At 43.2% G+C, this 20,882-nt stretch overlaps 1 protein-coding gene across 9 annotated transcripts in view; it reads left to right on the top strand.

The window, feature by feature from the left end:
- POLA1 (DNA polymerase alpha 1, catalytic subunit) overlaps positions 1-20,882 on the top strand; it is a 312,738-nt gene that overhangs the window by 143,958 nt on the left and 147,898 nt on the right. Inside the window, exon 35 of one of the 9 annotated variants that reach the window (XR_014789154.1) lies at positions 14,757-14,905. The exons of the other annotated variants lie outside the window; for them this stretch is intronic. The gene's annotated coding sequence lies outside the window, so the exon portion shown is untranslated. The remainder of the gene's footprint in view (positions 1-14,756; positions 14,906-20,882) is intronic. 9 annotated transcript variants of the gene reach the window in all.

Raw genomic sequence — 20,882 nt, 5'->3', positions numbered from 1 at the left:
CACAGGTCTAAGGCTTACAGTATTAAAAATTTCCCCTCAAAATGTTGATATCTGACAGTAAAATACATAATACAGAATACATAATTTGTTGGGTTTTAAATGCCCAACAAAATACTTCATTTGTGGTGTTTTGATATATATCGTTGCATTTTTTTATCTTATTGTGAACACCGTGTTCTAAACTTTGCATATTAATCATGACTGTAGGAATATCGACTTCATGTTAGTTTTCCCTTGACCCAGCCTGCCATAGGATCACTTTTTTGACTCAAAGACACCTACAGATCTTCTAGTTGAGAATTGGGCTAAGCAGTGGGGAAAGGGAAGAGCCAGAGGACTACTTGGTGTAAGAAATGTCTGCCTTGTATAGGGTGCCACAGCACAATGTGAGGACTTGATAAAGTAAGGCCAGGTTTGTTGTTGTGTGAAGTTAGTAATTCACCTGACAGAACCAATTTTTTTCAAAGATATCAGAACACTCAATAAAAGTTGCCTGCTAATACTTGCCTGTTCTGTTTTTGCTAAATGTGCAAGCTCTAGCAATGCCACTTATTTGCACATGCTTTCCTAGCCAGTACTGGCTTAGTCTTCACCAGGTCTTGAAACAAAATGCCCTTCAGAAAGGTACCATTATGTTACCTGTAAAGCAAAGTCATCTTGTGGTACACTGTTACTTGAGTTTGTACACAAAGGAGTGTAATTCAAGTCATGATCCAGGAAATTATTGAACTTGCCTCCAGGCCTGATCTCAGGCTAATTTTGAGTTTTGATTTTTTTTCTTCACAAAGGAGCAAAGGTTTTAGGACAGAGCTTCTATATTCCATACTAGTAAGCATACCTGCCTTCGAACGGGTTGGAATAGCCCTTTGTTTGATAAACTGAAGTCTTCAAGCAAACTTACACAGCTGTCATAGTTGGACACATTGTGCTTGCCCTGTCTGAGTGAAGCCATGCCTGTTGGCACTCCTAGGGAAGGCTCCTGCCCTAGTGCAGCCCTACAGCCCCCTGAGGGGAAGGATCTGTCTACTCCATTCCTCTGGGGGGGGGGCTGCCCCATGGAGTATGGGGGGGTAGGCATATAACTCTGTGACTGGATTCACATGACACACGAACTCGTGATGGGTTGTTTTCTGGAACAACCCATGATGAGTTAGCGTGCTGTATATGAGTTGTTTTCTACCCACAGTGTCGTGTTTCCCTCAAACAGCCCACCCTGAGAACCCATGGTCTGCAGTAGATGTTGTTTTACCTGCAGTGGGTTAGCATGTTGTTTGGCACACTACTGTAGGTTATAGCGATTGCCTACAGAGGCGCTTGGCAAGAACGGCCAAAAAGGCGGCGGCTGCTCTGCTTCTCTCGAGCAATCTCTGAGCAAACTTGTTTTCCTGCCACATTCAGCTGTGTCTCCAACTCCAAATCATCTCTCCCCGCTCCCCATGGTTCCCAAATAAGCCACTTCATGCACCAATCAAAAGTTTCTTTTTATTCTTTGTTGTTGGTTTGCTGCTGGTGAGGGGGGAGCCGGCAAAGACTTGAAAATTTGGGCAGCAGGAAAGGAATAAGGAGTGTGGAAGAGGGGGTAGGAGTGGGAAGGGAAGCAAATGATTTGTTTCATCTGTGGTTAAATCCTCACTTTTCCATGAAAAAGCAAAGCTGCACATTTATCTAGTAGTGCATATGGTGGCTCCATGTGAGGGGAACCTGTATATTAAATTCCATCCCCATCCTGTGAAGTTTCAAGGAGTTGGAGGCCCCCACCCCTTTTTGATGCAAACAGATGGAGATAGGGGACCCAGCAAAGGCTTGGAAAGGTAGTACAAGTGACGTTGGGATATGGTTTCCACCACAAAGGAAGCTGGGATACCTGGCTGACCAGGCTGGAGGACTACAGGAGGAGGAGGGGTGGGGTGGGGATTAAATCATGCTGCATAGCTTGTTTGCCTGATCATCTGATAGAGCACAGATTGTCTGAAAGAGACAAAGGGACAGGGCCTCAGTCAGATCGTCTAATGGAGACAGAGACAGGGCCTGTTCACACTTCACACTAGCATGAAGTGGGAATAGGCCCTGTCCCTTTGTCTGCTAATCTCTCCTGGCTTCAAACTGTATGGATTGCAAATAGGGATGGCGGAGAATTTCTCCCCGAAACTTCGGGGGGCCGAGCGCCAACGTGTTCGGCCCCCCGAACAAGTTTCGGGGAGAAATCCTCCCCGCCCCCCCCCCCCCCCCGGGACGGGACTTACCTTCCCTGAATGTCCCTCCCGGCGGTGGGTCCGGCTGGCGGTTCGTCCAGTGTTCGAGCGGGGCGGGAGTGGCAGCCGGTCTTTCGACCGGCTGCTGCCCCCGCCATTGCAATGAAAGAAAAAAAAAAACACGTCCCCTGATAGGCTACGTGACGATTCACGTAGCCTATCACGGCAAGATTTGCAAAGTCAGCCGTGATAGGCTACGTGAATCGTCACGTAGCCTATCAGGGGACGTGTTTTTTTTTTTTTTTTTACTTTCGAGTTCGCGGCCGGGCGAGGCGGGAAGCCTCCTCCCCGGCCTGAATTTCGGCCGGGCGAGGCGGGAAGCCTCCCCCCCCGGCCTGAATTTCGGCCGGGCGAGGCGGGAAGCCTCCAACCCCCGGCCTGAACTTCGCGGGGGGAGCAGCGAAGCGCTCCCCCCCACCGCGAAAAAGCTTCAGCGAAAGGTAAGGGACTTTCGTCCACCCCTAATTGCAAAGCTATATGCTAGTTAGGGAAATCTGTCTCTAGTGGCTGAAGATCTTGCTGCAGGCCTCAATCACATTGGTCCCCTTAGTATGCATGCCAAGTTTCAGGTGTCTAGAGTTTACAGTCTTTGCACTGTAGTTTGGACAGACAGACACACATCCTCTTTTATTACTATAGATGCCTCTTACTTCCCAGAAAAGAGATCAATAATCTTTGTCTTCATTCCTGCACAATCTGGACAATGGTACACCTCTTTATTTTCTGTATTTCCAAAGATGAATATATTCTACTCTATCTTGAGGTCAACCTCATTCCATTTTATTCTCTTGGATGAGATCAATGAAGGTGCCAATCACCTTCATTGCGATTGGTGCCCATTAAGCCACAATTCTAGATGTCATGTGCAGAGTTACTTTTGCCTTCAAGGCTTGTGGTATCTCATTGAGAATAGATGTAGTGTAGTGCCTAAGACCATGTTTATGAGCCAAATTTAATCCAAATGCCACTCAGTATGTCATCTGCACTATAGGGGTAATTAATTCTGTCTTGTAGATTTTTGAAAGGGTTACTAAGGTATTGTAAGGGTTACTAAGGTACTGTACATGCACTTCAAACACAATATGCTAGATCAATGGTTAATAATGATCAACAGATGGAGAGGTGATGCTTTGTGATATTCCACGATGCACAAACACACAGTGTTGCAACATGTGCAGCAGGGTAGAACTAGACTGGGAATCAATACTCCATGCACCACTTCCTGAAAAAGCAAACTGAGTTTGTTCCATACATTCCTGATTAAGTCTTCCATACCTGTGGTTTGTTCATTCTGGCGGTCTTCATAATGTTTATACAGCACATTATGATCTGTTTCAAAGTGACTTACATCTTCTCAAAAATTTAATCTTGACCTTGGATCCATCTGAGTTGGAGAAGTCCCCTTTTCTTGGATAATGTTCCCATAAAGCTTCTAGCTGATGCTGGACCATTGCATAAATTCCAGGAAGGCTTAGGCCTTTCCTTTAAAATAGAAACTGTTATCCTTCTGAGTAAACAGCCCAGCTATAAATTTTGGGAATACATCAGTATAATTAACTCACAGATACAGTCAGAGCCAGAAATACTGGAACAAGGATAACTGTTTTGGCAGTTGGCCTCTGTACACCACCACATTGAAGTTGAAAGGAAACACACCCAGATGGGAGCGAAATCAGGACTTTCAGCTGTAATTCAAGGGGTTTGACAAAAGTGGGGCACTAACCATTCAGGAAGGACAGCCAGTGGCATACACACACACCCATCGTTGGTGGCTCATAACTAATAGAACAAACCAACATCATTTCAAACTTAAGGATCGCCTTTAATACCTGGATGAAAATCCTTTTTTTTTCATCTGCCACTGGGGACCCAAAAAGGGTCACCCGGTGTCATCACAGCGCTTTGCCAAGTGGGTGGTTTCAGCTATATTTTTGCCTATCTACGCACCCCCCCTACAAGTATGGGGTCATTCAGCTAGAGCCACAGCATTCTCTGCTGTTTTCCTCTGAGATATTTTGCTTCCGCAACTGTGTAGTTCAGCAACCTGAGCTCAGTCCTTTACTTTCATCAAACATTACCACCTGGGTATCTGAGCTCGCACCAATGCGGGCTTTGGAAGAGCGGTCTGTTCTTTAATTCTGGCATGACATCTCCGTCCTCTGGTAAGTCTCTTGCTTTTCAGTCACCCAAATGCTTTTCAGCCACCCAGAGACCATGAAGGAGGACAGGTTGCTTACCTGTAGCTATGGTTCTTTGAGTGATCATCTATGAACTCATGCAAGCCACCCCCCTCCCTGCTTCGATGCCTCACCTTCTTTATTTCTCCATTGTGGCGGACCTGGAACTGAGAGGCAGGCGGGAGCCATGCCTGGAGCATACGCAGATTCCTGCCTAAAACTCTAGAATCTTCTAAATGACTATTCTGCACAGGTGCATAACCCGTGTGTGAGTTCACAGATGACCACTCGAAGAACCACAGTTACAGGTAAGCACCCTGTCCTTCTTCACTTGTGTTTTGCTAGTATAAAACACACTGATACCACGTAGGGTACCTAGTGAACTGCCTTCTCCTATATACACCCAGCTTACCTTTAAGATCCTCAGAGGAGGCCTTGCTGGTCATTTCTTGATGAATGCAATGTTGCCTTGTGACATCTCAAAAGTAGGCCTTCTCAGTAGTGGCCCCCATCCTCGGAAAGACCCTCCCCAGTGTGGTTCAGGAGGCAGAAAATATGCTGAGTTTTAAATGCTTCCTGAAAATGTACCTGTTTACACAAGCTTTTCTTGGTCTGTAATTGATTATCATGATGCTGCCCCCCCATTTGATTGTGTTCTGTTGCTGTCTTTAACTGTTCTTTATTGTTTCTTTTTACCTTTGCTTGTTGTAGCTGTAATTATTCAGTATTTTAATAGTGATTTTTAATACTTTGGCATGTAAACTGCTTAGAGATATTGTTATATCAAACAATATGCAAGTATTAGTAATAATAAATAAATAAAATATTCTTCCAGAATGTGCTGCTTTCTATTTTTATGAGTTTGATTGAACTTTGAAAACATGTGTACGACAGACTAGTTTCCTACCTGCTGCTCACTACCCAGGAAGCTATTGCAGCATAACGTTTTCCTAACTGGGGAACACTGTGCCGTAACATACAGTCAGGGCCAGAAATACTGGAACAAGTATAACTGTTTTGGCGGGTGGCCTCTGTACACCACCACATTGAAGTTGAAAGGAAACACACCCAGATGGGAGCGAAGTCAGGACTTTCAGCTGTAATTCAAGGGGTTTGACAAAAGTGGGGCACTAACCATTCAGGAAGGACAGCCAGTGGCATACACACACACGCATCGTTGGTGGCTCATAAGTAATGGAACGAATGGCTGACAAGCAGCTGCATGGCCAGGGGTGGCCTGTTTCCTGGGTGCCCCATGACCAATCAAGCAGATAAAAGGCCTGGAGGTGGTTCTGAGTGTTACATTTGCATGTGGTAGCTGTTCACTGGAAGTCCCAACATGAGGTCCAAAGAGGTGTCCATGTGAGTGAAGGAGGCCATCATTAGGCTGAGGAAACAACATAAACCCATCAGAGAGATAGCAAAAACAGTGGGAGTGGCCAACACAACAGTTTGGAACATCCTGAAAAAGAAGGAATTAACTGGCAAGCTCAGCAACAGCAAAAGGCCTAGAAGACCACGGAAGACAACTGAAGTGGATGACCGCAGAATTCTGCTCAGTGGTGTTTATTGATGACCTGACTGCTGATAAAAGCAGCAGGACGAATTCTGAAGTGTATAGGGCTGTACTTTCTGCTCAGATTCTGCCAAATGCTGCCAAACTGATAGGACGCCACTTCATATCGCAGATGGATAATGACCCAAAACATAGAGCAAAAGCTATCCAAGAGTTTCTCCAGGCAAAGAAGGGGGATGTTCTTCAATGGCCAAGTCAGTCACCTGATCTCAACCCAATAGTGCATGCTTTTCACTTACTGAAGATAAGACTGAAGGCATAAAGACCCACAAACAAGCAGCAGCTGAAGGTAGCTGCAGTAAAAGCCCGGCAAAGCATCTCGAGGGAGGAAACTCAGCATTGGGTCATGTCCATGGGTTCCAGACTTCAGGCAGTCATGGAGTGCAAAGGATTTTCATCCAAGTATTAAAGACGATCCTTAAGTTGGAATGATGTTGGTTTGTTCCATTACTTATGAGCCACCAACAATGGGTGTGTGTGTATGCACTGGCTGTCCTTCCTGAATGGTTAGTGCCCCACTTTTGTCAAACCCCTTGAATTACAGCTGAAAGTCCTGACTTCGCTCTCATCTGGGTGTGTTTACTTTCAACTTCAATGTGGTGGTGTACAGAGGCCAACTGCCAAAACAGTTATCCTTGTTCCAATATTTCTGGCCCTGACTGTACCTTACTGCTGAAGTGCCAAGAGTGGCCAGTGCCTCTATCAGGGCTGCGTCTTACTGTTATTTCAGCATGTTTGCTTGTTTAGATAGCTTGACCCCATCCCAAGTGCTTGAGATGTCATAATTCAGTAAAACATGCATTCAAACTTTGTAATAAAATATGCTACAATACTAGCGATTTAAGGGCATAGGGACATAAGAAAATGAAAGGCCTTTCTAGTCCAGCATTCTGTTTCTACAGTGGCCCACCAGGTGCCTGTGTGAATTCCACAAGCAGGACATAAGTGCAGTAGCATCCTTCTGCTCATATTCCCCAATATCTGCTTCTAATAACTGGAGTTAATATATCACCCTCACAATTACTAGCCAATGATAGCCTGATCCTCCATGGATTTCTCTAAATTTAGTTCTCTACTGTCTTCTCTGCCCTCCGCCTGGTCAATGTGGTCTTGAAAATATTCAGAACAATTTTCAGTCCAGTACATCCAGCTGCCTCTATAGAACTACTCCACAGCGAATCATCATCATCATATTTGTGTGCTAGCTTTCTATGGTAAAACCATGCTCAAAGCAGCTTACAGCAACATCAGAAAAAAGGTTACGTAATAAAATACAGAAACATTTTAATTGAAGTCGCTAGCTATTACAAATCATAACAAAATTTAAATAGTAATGTAAATAGGCTATACATCTCACATTATTAAATATACAATATTATACAGTCATACTAAGGCCTAATAAAAGAGAAATTAAAATAATTTCTAAATAGCAGCAAAAAAAATTAAATCAGCCACAGCAGTTTTTAGATGGCTTCAGTAGCAGCAGTAGCCTTTGTAGCTGGAGTTTGTCAGAGCCCTGCCCTCTTAGACCAGGGGGAGGTGAGTCAATTAGAAGAATGGGCCAGGTCTTGCAGGACTTACAGCAAGATGGTCCCTACCACAAGTCTTGGGGGTGTTACTTTGCCCTTTGGGGTACTCAAATGTGGTTTGTCATATACCTAGCAGGTTGGTGAGCAGTGGATGGGCCTCCAAGCCTGGGGAAGGTAGGATTGCCATGTAGCGCTGTGGCTGATGTTGGTGAAAGGGTCTGGGAAGTCCAAATGTAGTGGCACATTAGAGTAGTCTACTGGTCATACTAGTGTCTCCACATCAAAACCATTGGTTGTTTGATACAAAGGATCACAGGCCAATAGCCATGGCATGTAACAGAAGTCCCCCAGCACCGCCCTCTGGAATCGCCCCTCAAAGAAGGACCAGAGCCACCATAAAACTGTGCCTTCAACACCCATTCCAGACAGACGTCTCAGAAGACCATGGTGGATGGTATCAAAAATCTTTGAGCGGTCCAGCAGAAGCAATTAGATCCTCTCTATAGAATAATCATAATTTTCTTATTTATTTGTCAGTGGCAACAATATTATTTGAGAGAACTAAAATTACAGCATGATCAGTGTTATCTTCTCACTCTACGTTTCTCAAATCATAGAAGGATCCAGTTTTCCAAGATAAAATTCTCACCATATGTCATATTCTAACAGACCTAAGGTCTTGTGCTAGAGGAATTGACACATGAAGGAATTAATCTTTTCATTTTTTGACAAACTTAGTAGTAAATACAACATTTTAACTTTTCTGGGAAATTACTTTACCATTTGAATTACAGAATAATGCATTGCTTAGACAAGATGTGCTAAGTTGCTTTTTGTTTTTTCTTTTTCGATAGTCTTTAAAAACCAGTCACCATTTTAAAGAAAAAAATACTGTTAAAGACTCCAGATTGTAAAAGCTTTGCTGCTCCTTCAGAGTGTCTTGGGGCCATCCTCTGATATGTAATTGCTTTTACATCAGTCACAAGAGAGAGACAAGAATGCGTTTTCCTTGAACTTAACAGTTTGGGCAATTTTCTATAATCCAGTAAATACAAATTGTACCCTGATTATCCATCTAGGTCTGTCAAGCAAATTTTAATGGATGAATGAATGAGTCAAATCTGTGCATACAAATATATAAATGTGCAAAATATGGGTCTAATTACAAGGCAGCTGAATTTACAGAAGGTCAGGTAAACAAGGCACCAGTGTAATGATTATTAATTGTTAATAATGCCTTTGGGGAAACATTCATGTTTGTATTTTAAAGACTTAATAGTTTTTGCCTTTTTGGTAATAAACCACCAATAGTCAAAGCAAAAGGTATTTATTTCCCTCCACCTTTTTTTGTACCTTGCCTTGATAATTGTTTTTATCTTCCAGACTAACAGGTATTATAGAACATTCTCTCTCTCGTGGTCACTTCCTCCTAGTGGCAGATAGGATCCACAGGTCAATGATATCATCCAGGATTCCGTTCTCCCCCAGACCAGCTCTGTTTCAGTGGCAGTAGACAGAGTTTTGTGGGTTCCTGTTTAACAGGAGCCCCAATTTAGTCACTGAGAAAAAATACCTTCCAATTCCAGTAGGCTTCGGTAAAGAGGGTGGCAGGATTTCCTCTATTTGCGACCCACACCAGGATCGCTGGTTTTGTGGTGACAGAAACAGAAGGCTTTTGCAGTCTGCCTTGAAAGTGGGGAGAAGCTTTCTTCTCCCCCCCCCTCTCAATTCCCCTCCACCACCCTTTGAACTGACAGTGGCATAGGAACATAGGAAAACCATTGGTCCATCTAGCCCAGAATTGTCGACATGGACTGGCAGCTGCTGTCCAGGGTTTCAGGCAGGAATTTTCCCTTGCTCTACCAAGAGATGCCAGGGATTGAACCTGGGACCTCCTGCATGCATACCACTGAGCTATGGCCCCTTGAGCTACAGCAAGCACCCACTGTCTGGCCTGGTTCCCTTCCTCTATGGGGAAGTTTTTTAAAAAAAATCCTTGCTGTGAATGCAGTAAGAGTAGTAATTTCCTCCCACTTTCCCTTGTGCAGGGACTGTGAAGCAGCAAACATATGTGATGCAGACTGACCCCCCGCCATACACACACCACTCTCCGTGACAGGAAATATCTAGCATGAGTTTTCCCAGACAAGAGGCAACATAGTACTTGGGAGTCTTGCTCAACTAGGGGATTTGATTATGAACGTTATGAAGAACTTCCTGGCAGTACAAGCTGTTCAGCAGTGGAACAGACTGCCTTGGAAGGTGGTGGACTTCTAAAGCAGAGTCTGGATGGCCACCTATCAGGATTTCTATATTATTGGTTTTCCTATTTATTTATTGTATGGCACATTTACATCGCATTACAATAAAACATAGAGCATAATAAATATGAAATATAAAATATAGACAGGAATATTACAAACGTATGCCTAGGTTGCAGATACAGTTTTTTACTTCAGTTGTCACAGCCAGGAAATCAGCAAAATCTCCATTGTAGGCTCGGTTTTGACACTCTGTCACTATATGTTGGATAGTTTGTTTTTCAGCCCCACAATCACAATTTGATGATGATGTTTTGCCCCATTTATAAAGGGCATCTGCACATCTACCATGACCCGTGCGAATTTGGTTCAAGGTTGTCCATACTGCATGGGGCTGGTCAAATCCAGGTGGTTTTTCCAAGATGCAGGGCAACCTTGGCATTGTGGAGGGCAGTTTCCTAGCCAATGTTGTTTCCACATGTTGTGGATATTGAAATCATCTTCTAGAAGAGCTTTAGCGGTAGAAATGGCTGGAAGTCTCGATCTTAACCTGTTTCGCTCCAGGTGACATAGGTTACGTCATTTAATATTGGTAGCTGGAGATTGTCAGTAATCCTCTGGTATTCTTGAAGAAAGGGCGCTGTTTCGTCTTGCATCTGGAGGTGGTATATGGCTCAAAACAGGCAGCCAGTATGTGGGAGTAGATCGTATCGTCCCACTAACAATATGCATTGACTCATGCAGTTGTGTATCGATCTTTCTCGTGTGCAGACTATTAAGCCACACTGGGGCACATACTCTGCTGCTGAGTAAACCAGACTGAATGCGGTTGTTCTCAGCGTATCCGCTGTTGAGCCCCAGTTAGTGCCGCATAATTTGTGTAGAATGTTATTTCTACTTCTCAGTTTGTCAGCAGTCTTCATCAAGTGTTCTTTATAGGAAAGTGTCCTATCCAGTGTGACCCCAAGATATTTGGGATGCATGTTGTGATTGAGCCAGTTTCCCTTAAATTGAACGTTGAGCTCTCTGCTTGCTGATCTGTTACAAAGGTGGAAGCATGTTACTTCCGTCTTTGTTGGATTGGGCTGTAAGCTCCACTTACAGAAGTATTTATCCAGTATGTCTAGATCAGAAGTGAGGACATCATCAGTTGTCTCAAAGAATATATGTTGTGTGGCTATAGCCCAATCATCCGTGTAGCCAAACTTCCTCGACTTTGTGTGTGGTATGTCAGCTATGTATAGATTGAAAAGGAGAGATGCAAGAACCGAGCCTTGTGGTAGTCCGTTGTTTAAAATTTTAGGGACATTAGTATCCTCTCCTATAGTCACAGAGAAAGTTCCTCCAGCAAGCATATTATCAATAAGTCGGGTAGTTTTTCGGCATGAGGTTACTTGTATTAATTTATAAAGTAGTCCATGTCTCCACACTGTATCATATGCTGCACATAAATCTATAAAAGCAACTGATGTTTTTTGCTTCGCCTGATATCCTGCTTCTATATAGGTTGTTACTGAAAGCACTTGGTCAGCGCAGCTTCGTGCGGGGCAAAATCCAGCTTGTTCCACTGGAATTATCTGAAGTATCTTCTGGCTGATTCTATTATGCAGAAGCCTTTCGAGAAGCTTATAGACAGTGCTTAGCAGTGCAATTGGTCGATAGTTCTTTGGTTGGTCATTTGTTCTTCCCGGTTTGAGTATTGCGATGATTTTTGCTTGCTTCATCTTGTGTGGTATTATACCTGTTTCCATAATATCCAAAAAGAATTCTGCCAACCATCTTTTTGCATATTTTCCACAATGCAGGAAGAATTCAGGATGTATACCATCATGTCCAGGTGCCTTGCCAGCTTTTATATCCTTGAGTGCGTTTGTAATTTCAAAGGGGGGGAAAGGGCGTGAATATTCAGATTGTTCAGGACAAGTAGTTTTAAGAGCACTAAGTTTTTGTCTAATTTGTCTTGTATGGACTTTGTCCCTTGGAGCTCTAGATGTAGACAATATACGTGCCGCGATCTTATTGGCTGAAATGTGTGTCTTATCGTTTATTTTCTTCTTACTTCCCCCTAATTTCCATAGCAGTGACCATGCTTCTCTACTAGACATTTTAAAATTGAGCGATTCAACGGTCTCCATCCATTTATCTCGCCGTGCTGTATCGAGGCTATGTAACAAGTCATCTGCGATATCATGGTCTCCATTTTTTAAAAATGTAGGTTTTCAAATACAGGTTTTCCTATATTTTTGTCCAAGAAAAATCTCTTTGCCAGTCTACTTATCAGGTAGCAAGCACTGTTGCAAGATAACAGTGTGATGGAGCTGGTGATGTAGACTTCTTGACTCTGTGGCCCATAGGTCTGTTCTAAATATTTCTCTGTTTCTACTTTTAAAAAGAGTGATCCAAAGATTAAGTGATCTTGATTTGTGCCTCTTTAGCCCAGTAGGACATGGTTTGTAACTTAGTCTTGTTACAGAGGAGTTAGACATGCTAGCTTTCTCTATGTATGTAGTTTGTGCTTTGCATTTTGTTGGCATCACCCTGGTACCTTGGCTAAAGAGTCAGTTTTGAAGGCTGCCAGGCACAAATAGAACCCCAGATGGCTGCAGAGAAGCCAGAATCCCATTGTTCATGCACTTCCTCCATTGATTAAATTAAAGGAAGTTGCTCCTTTGGAATTTAAGATGCATGCAAATGCCTACCTAACCGCCAAGTCACCACCCAGCCAGCTAATCCACAAAGATACCTGTAAAATGGCCAATCCAAAGCCTTTCTGGAAAATATGGGCCAATCCTGAAGTGTTCTCACTCCACTTGAGTGATCTGCTGGTTAGACCACCTAGGCATTCCCTTTATTTTGCATACCTCTACTCTATGATCTTTTATAGCATGGCTTTGTAATGATCAAGTTAACTCGCTTTAACTTAATCAAGCAGCTAAGGAACTTCCCTGAGGCTTCCTTTCATTCCCCAGAAGCAAACTGTTGATCGCTTTTTCCTGTTCCATCTTAAGTCCAAACTTGGCCATTGAGTTCATTTTACTTTGTCCTGAAGTCTATAACTATATTTGAATGTAGGCACTTCATCTTGCCTTTTCTTTTTGAGACTTAGTGTGGACAGGCTTGCTGTCACACAGCTCCAAGATTGGCCTGGGATCTGTTGGCTTCAAAGACCGTTCCTGATGATCCTTTCCTAGCACTATCCCCATTATCTACTGTACTCTGGTGCCTAGCCCATCTTTCCAGGGCCAGAGTTCTCCTTTTTCTTCTCTTGAGGACCAACCTTGTTGCTTTGTTTTCCCAGAGAGATCCATCTTCCTTATACACCCAGAGAGAAAGCTTTACCCCTTGGTAAAGTACTCACTGAGTTCAAAGCCTAGTTCCATAGACAATGTGGTCAGCCTGTGAGATCCCCGCTTCCCATTTTGGTGTCTCATGCAGGCTTGCATCCTCTGTATGAGTTGCTGATTCTGATGGTGGTAGTCAAGCAGGGAATTTAAGGCATTGTGGAAGCTGCTACAACAAGCCTTGAGTCAAGCACAACTATTTAGCCATGCGATGTAGTATTTAGATAACATTTAGCTAGTTCTCCTCCCTGGCACCCTTTCTCCAAATTTCCTTTCCTTCCTTCCTTCCTTCCTTCCTTCCTTCCTTCCTTCCTTCCTTTCTTTCTTTCTTTCTTTCTTTCTTTCTTTCGTTTTTATTATTTTCGTCAGTATAGTCAGGACTAAGGAATAGCCCCATTTTAAGGCTCGCCATTGTAAATTCTATTTTTGCAATTAAATTGTGGTGGCTCCAGAGTCCTCTAACAATGGCTAAGCCTTGGTTTGGTCTGATCTCCCCATTCTTGGTGCAAATACGAGAAGGCCAAAAGTCCAGTTGACTTTGAATATATACTTTGATCGGCTCTTTCTAAGTATCCATGGCCAACCAGGATGTGAGGTCCTTTGTGTTCCTCTTACTGAAGCAAGGTGGTTACAACTGCTTTGACTACCATTTCCTTTCCCTCTTTCATTCCTCTCAATCTATTATTTTTGCCCCATACGGCCACCATATTTCACCAATACTTGAGCTTCTCTCAGGCATATAGCTTTCCAAACCCTTGCTTTGCCATTTCCGTAGGGCTTCCCTTTCATTATTTGGCAAACATTAATCTCCCTGCCCTATCTCCTTCTTGCTCTATCTCTGTGTTAGGACTATTAGAAGTACCATAATAGTCTATGAGCTAGGGGGTTGGTGTACGAGCTGGAGGGGGAGTGGGTTGTAATATGTGCATGTGTGTGTTAAATAAAAGCTTGTACTCTTTGACTGTAATTGTTGTTTTAGCTATTTCTCCCCACTTTCCTTCCTCAGTCTACTACCAACTTTCCTTCTTCAATCCACCTCTCCAGTGGAGGTCAAGCTTCATTCCCTAGATGTCAGAAGAGCATTTTCATTCTATATCCATAGAACATAATCCTTTAGGAAATCTACCTTTTTTTTTCATCTGCCACTGGGGACCCAAAAAGGGTCACCCGGTGTCATCACAGCGCTTTGCCAAGTGGGTGGTTTCAGCTATATTCTTGCCTATCTATGCACCCCCCCTACAAGTATGGGGTCATTCAGCTAGAGCCACAGCATTCTCTGCTGTTTTCCTCTGAGATATTTTGCTTCCGCAACTGTGTAGTTCAGCAACCTGAGCTCAGTCCTTTACTTTCATCAAACATTACCACCTGGATATCTGAGCTCGCACCAATGCGGGCTTTGGAAGAGCGGTCTGTTCTTTAATTCTGGCATGACATCTCCTTCCTCTGGTAAGTCTCTTGCTTTTCAGCCACCCAAATGCTTTTCAGCCACCCAGAGACCATGAAGGAGGACAGGTTGCTTACCTGTAGCTATGGTTCTTTGAGTGGTCATCTATGAACTCATGCAACCCACCCCCCTCCCTGCTTCGATGCCTCACCTTCTTTATTTCTCCATTGTGGCAGACTTGGAACTGAGAGGCAGGCGGGAGCCATACCTGGAACATACGCAGATTCCTGCCTAAAACTCTAGAATCTTCTAAATGACTATTCTGCACAGGTGCATAACCTATGTGTGAGTTCACAGATGACCACTCGAAGAACCACAGTTACAGGTAAGCACCCTGTCCTTCTTCACTTGTGTTTTGCTAGTATAAAACACACTGATACCACGTAGGGTACCTAGTGAACTGCCTTCTCCTATATACACCCAGCTTACCTTTAAGATCCTCAGAGGAGGCCTTGCTGGTCATTTCTTGATGAATGCAATGTTGCCTTGTGACATCTCAAAAGTAGGCCTTCTCAGTAGTGGCCCCCATCCTCGGAAAGACCCTCCCCAGTGTGGTTCAGGAGGCAGAAAATATGCTGAGTTTTAAATGCTTCCTGAAAATGTACCTGTTTACACAAGCTTTTCTTGGTCTGTAATTGATTATCATGATGCTGCCCCCCCATTTGATTGTGTTCTGTTGCTGTCTTTAACTGTTCTTTATTGTTTCTTTTTACCTTTGCTTGTTGTAGCTGTAATTATTCAGTGTTTTAATAGTGATTTTTAATACTTTGGCATGTAAACTGCTTAGAGATATTGTTATATCAAACAATATGCAAGTATTAGTAATAATAAATAAATAAAATATTCTTCCAGAATATGCTGCTTTCTATTTTTATGAGTTTGATTGAACTTTGAAAACATGTGTACGACAGACTAGTTTCCTACCTGCTGCTCACTACCCAGGAAGCTATTGCAGCATAACGTTTTCCTAACTGGGGAACACTGTGCCGTAACATACAGTCAGGGCCAGAAATATTGGAACAAGTATAACTGTTTTGGCGGGTGGCCTCTGTACACCACCACATTGAAGTTGAAAGGAAACACACCCAGATGGGAGCGAAGTCAGGACTTTCAGCTGTAATTCAAGGGGTTTGACAAAAGTGGGGCACTAACCATTCAGGAAGGACAGCCAGTGGCATACACACACACGCATCGTTGGTGGCTCATAAGTAATGGAACGAATGGCTGACAAGCAGCTCCACGGCCAGGGTTGGCCTGTTTCTTGGGTGCCCCATGACCAATCAAGCAGATAAAAGGCCTGGAGGTGGTTCTGAGTGTTACATTTGCATGTGGTAGCTGTTCACTGGAAGTCCCAACATGAGGTCCAAAGAGGTGTCCATGTGAGTGAAGGAGGCCATCATTAGGCTGAGGAAACAACATAAACCCATCAGAGAGATAGCAAAAACAGTGGGAGTAGCCAATATAACAGTTTGGAACATCCTGAGAAAGAAGGAATTAACTGGCAAGCTCAGCAACAGCAAAAGGCCTAGAAGACCACGGAAGACAACTGAAGTGGATGACTGCAGAATTCTGCTCTTGGTGAAGAGGAACCCTTTCACAACATCTAGCCAGGTCAAGAACGCTCTTGCGGAGGTAGGCATGTCGTTGTCAACATCTACAGTCGAGACAGCTTTATGAATGTAAATACAGAGGCTTCACAACAAGGTGCAACCCACTGGTAACACCCAAGAACAGAAAGGCCAGATTAGCCTTTGTCAGCAAACACCTAAAAAAGTCTGCCCAGTTCTGGAAGAAGATTCTTTGGACTGATGAAACCAAGATTAACTTGTACCAGAATGATGGGAAGAGAAAAGTATGGAGAAGGAAAGGAACAGCTCATAATCCAAAGCTTACCACATCATCTGTCAAACATGGTGGAGACAGTGTTATGGCATGGGCATGTATGGCTGCCAATGGAGCCAGGTCACTGGTGTTTATTGATGACCTCACTGCTGATAAAAACAGCAGGACGAATTCTGAAGTGTATAGGGCTATACTTTCTGCTCAGATTCTGCCAAATGCTGCCAAACTGATAGGACGCCGCTTCGTATCGCAGATGGATAACCAAAATGTAGAGCAAAAGCTACCCAAGAGTTTCTCCAGGCAAAGAAGGGAGATGTTCTTCAATGGCCAAGTCAGTCACTTGACCTCAACCCAATAGAGCATGCTTTTCACTTACTGAAGACAAGACTGAAGGCAGAAGGACCCACGAACAAGCAGCAGCTGAAGGTAGCTGCAGTAAAGGCCCGGCAAAGCATCTCGAGGGAGGAAACTCCGCATTGGGTCATGTCCATGGGTTCCAGACTTCAGGCAGTCATTGGCTGTGAAGGATTTTCATCCAGGTATTAAAGGCGATCCTTAAGTTTGAAATGATGTTTGTTTGTTCCATTACTTATGAGCCACCAACAATGGGTGTGTGTGTACGCCACTGGCTGTCCTTCCTGAATGGTTAGTGCCCCACTTTTGTCAACCCCCTTGAATTATAGCTGAAAGTCCTGACTTCTCTCCCATCTGGGTGTGTTTCCTTTCAACTTCAATGTGGTGGTATAAAGAGGCCAACTGCTAAAACAGTTATCCTTGTTCCAATATTTCTGGCCCTGACTGTAGCTTCCAGTAGTGGTGCATTCATACCATAAGAGAGTGGGTGCACACTTACTGTAGAACTGTGCAGTTCTGTGATGGCTTCCTCGTGGTTCTGTCAGATCAGGAAGACCTGGAATCACATTTGAAGTTCACTGTATGATCTTGGGCCAGTCACAATTTTCAGCCTAATCTATCGCACAGGATTGTTATGAGGGTACAGTAGGAGAAGTCCTATATTTTGAAGAGAGAACAGAATACAGTTGTGATGAACAATGGTTCTTCCTCTTTGTGTATTTTCTGTTAGTATTTTTCAGGGTTTCTCCCTTGGCCCTCTATTTATGTACACTGTCCCACAACTGTTGACTTGCAGAATTTTTACAGTGATAATGTCTAGTTTTATTTCTCTGCTGCTTTGTCCACCCCCTTTTTTCTTAATATCAGCTATTGCTTTTCCATGCTTTGATTATGCTATGATTATATTAATAGTTTTAGGGTCATGTGTTTTATTAATTGTATAGTTGTGAAACACTTTGCGGAACAGTATTCTTCTCTCTCATTGTTGCTGGGCAAACACAATTCTCTACTTCACATTTAAGTAGACCAAAACAGCTGCCTGCTCCCATGGGGTGGTCCTAACAGCTTAATCATACTCATACTCATAAACAAAATAAATAGTATAATAGGTGCATTATCTAGTAGCATTTCAATCTAGCTTCAGCTCTACGTATGGGAGAGAGACTGGTTTGCTCGCATTGGTGGACAATCTACAGCAGGAGAAAGACAGGGTAAGTGTGTCCCTGTTGGTTCTGCTGGACCACTCAGCAGCTTTTGATAGCATTGATCATAGTTTACTTCTGGACCATCTGGTTGGGATGAGACTTGAAGTCACCTCTTCAGCACTGTCGCCATTGGCCTGTAGCATTCCTCCGTTCTATGTTGTCTCCCATTCTATTTATCATATATACGAAACTAATGGTAGAAGTCGTCCAAAGTTTTGCCACCACTATGCTGATGACACCCAACTCTTTCTCTCCTTTCCATTTAAATCCAGGGAAGTTGTTCTAAACCATTGTCTGATGTTGGCAGTAGACTACATGAGAACAAACAAATTGAAGCTTGACCTAGACAAGACAGAGATGCTCCTGGTCAATTGAAAGGCAGATCAGGGAATAGGGATTCACGTTGTGTTGGATGGGGCTACTCTGCCCTTGAAGACTCAGGTTCACAGTTTGGGTGTACTCCTGGATTCAGCCCTGAACCTGGGTGCCGGGTTTCAGGCCTAGCCAGGAGTGTGCTGCATTTGCACAGCTAAGGCTAATGCCCCAACTGCCCCTGATCCTGGAGATGTCAGACCTGGACATAGTGGTACACACTTTGGGTACATCTCATTTAGACTAGTATAACACTCTGTATGTGGGGTTGACATTGAAAAGTGTTTGGAAACTTCAGCTGGCCCAGAATACTGCAGCCAGACTATTGACCTGGACCATTTATTTGGAACATGTGACTTCCTTGATACAACAGCTTCACTATCTGCCAGTCTGTTTTCAGGCACAATTCAAAGTGCTGAATATGACCTATAAAGCCTTCATGACTTGGGACCAACCTTTTGAAAAATTGCATTCTTCCATATAAGCCTGCCTGAATTTTAAGAATCTGGGGAGAGCCCCTTCACTGTGTTGTACTTGGCAGGAATGCAAGAGAGGACCCTCTTGGTGGCTGCTCCTAGGCTCTTGAACTCCCTGCCAAGAGAAGCTAGGCTAGCTCCATCTCTGTTGACCTCCTGCGAGCAGGCAAATACATTTTTATCTAGGCAAGCTTTCACTTTTAAGCTGACTTGTTTGCTGAAGTAGGTTTTAATATGATGGCTTATTTCTTATTGATGGGGTTTTAGTTGGTGGGTTTGTATGTTTTGATTATGATTTTTTATTTTATTTGTATTTTTATTGTTCCCCGCCTTGAGCACTATTTTTAGTAGGAAAATAGGATATACATTTAATTCATTAATTCATTAATTAATAACTACTATTCTTCGAGGTGGGGTATGTGTCTCAGTGTTATAGAGCACATTCTTTGCATGTAGAAGATCCTAGGTTCAATTCCTGGCATCTCCAGGTAGAGTTAGAAACACCCTTGCCTGAAATCCCAGAGAGCCACTGCCAGTCAGTGTCAACAGTGCTGGGCTAGTTGGACCAAGGGTCTGACTCTGTATGGCAGCTTCCTATGTTTGATCAGCTTTCTGTGCAGTCACACAACCTACCCATATTCCTTTCTATAGCGGTCTTCCTTCTTCATAATTTGACTTCCACCAAGACTGAAAAGAATTAAATAGGCTAGTCACTTGCTCCATTCCTTGACTTAGATTACTGCACCAAAAATATTGGAGAAGGAGCAGGAGTGCCATGTGTTCCAAAAATTCTAGAGTGCTCTGTGGTTGGGCCTGGGCATGCGCAGATTTCAGTCTAGTTTCTGACCCACCTTTGGAATTGAAACTGCTGTAGTGATCTTGACTGATTATCTTTACTGGAAGAGTGTGACTCTGCATAAAAACATAAGAGCAGCCTTGTTGGATTAGACCAAAGGCCTATCTAATACCACATCTGTGCCCACAGTGGCAAACTAGATGCCTATGGGAAGCACACGAGCAGGACATGAGCTCAACAGCACTCCCCTAGATGTTTTCTGTGGCATTTGGTGTTTAGAGGCATACTGTCTCTGATACAGGAGATAATCTATAGCCATCATGACTAGGAGTCATTGGTAGTCTTATGCTCACTGAATTTGTCTATTCCCCTTTTAAAGCTATCTGTGGATCTCAGGGTACACCTTATTCAGCAAAAACTCTCATTCCATGTCTATTGGATGCCACAACATCTCTTTAATAAGGGTTTGTCTGTATGCTAATTGCTGGAGGTGTCACACAGCTAATGCTTTTTTTAACTATATGTTTTGGCAATGCCCAATAGTTGCCTGTTTTTGAGAGATTATTTTAGAAATAAATCTTGTATTGGAACACTCTTTAATATTTACTGCATCCTGAAAGTTAATGCATGGTCAGTGCAAACGGATTCTCCATGTCCTTTTGACAGCTAAAAGACTGATACAACAATGGAAGGATAAACACTTACCTCCTATAATGGAATGGATTGAGGACCTAACACTGCTTTCAACATTTGAATATAAACACCAGTTGAGATTGGATATTTATATAGATGTTTAGTCTGCTTTTATTGAAGTTTGTGAATAATTCTTAGCTGTATTTTCATTTATATATATTCATTTCATGTGCATGCATTCAACTGATATTTTCAGATCTATGTAGCTACAATTTTTTTCTTTATTTTGTTGAAAATGTACACTAAAAATTAATAATTTAAAAAGCTAGCCAAGTTGGTAGCCAAGTTGCTACACTACCCTGTTGATTCTCTGGCCTTGTCAATGGCTTTCAATACTTTTGACCATGGTATCCATCTGAACTGCCTTTCTGGGTTGGGGGCACTGAGTTGCAGTGGTTTCCTTTATGCCTGGAGGATAGTTTTCAGAAAGTGGTGATGGGGACTGTTCCTTCCCATTGGAGTTGTCCTTTGGGGTTCTTCTGCATTCAGTTTATTCCCTGTACTCTTTAAGATCTACATGAAACTGCTGGTAGATGTTGTCACAGGGGATGGAGTTTCGTGCCA

The sequence above is a fragment of the Heloderma suspectum genome, chromosome 3 (assembly GCF_057233095.1).
Source record: "Heloderma suspectum isolate Gila_16-S chromosome 3, 16-S_ref, whole genome shotgun sequence".
In the NCBI taxonomy this organism is placed as follows: Eukaryota; Metazoa; Chordata; class Lepidosauria; order Squamata; family Helodermatidae; genus Heloderma; species Heloderma suspectum.
Note: the sequence above shows the minus strand (reverse complement) of the source record. Positions and strands in the feature narration are given on the sequence as shown.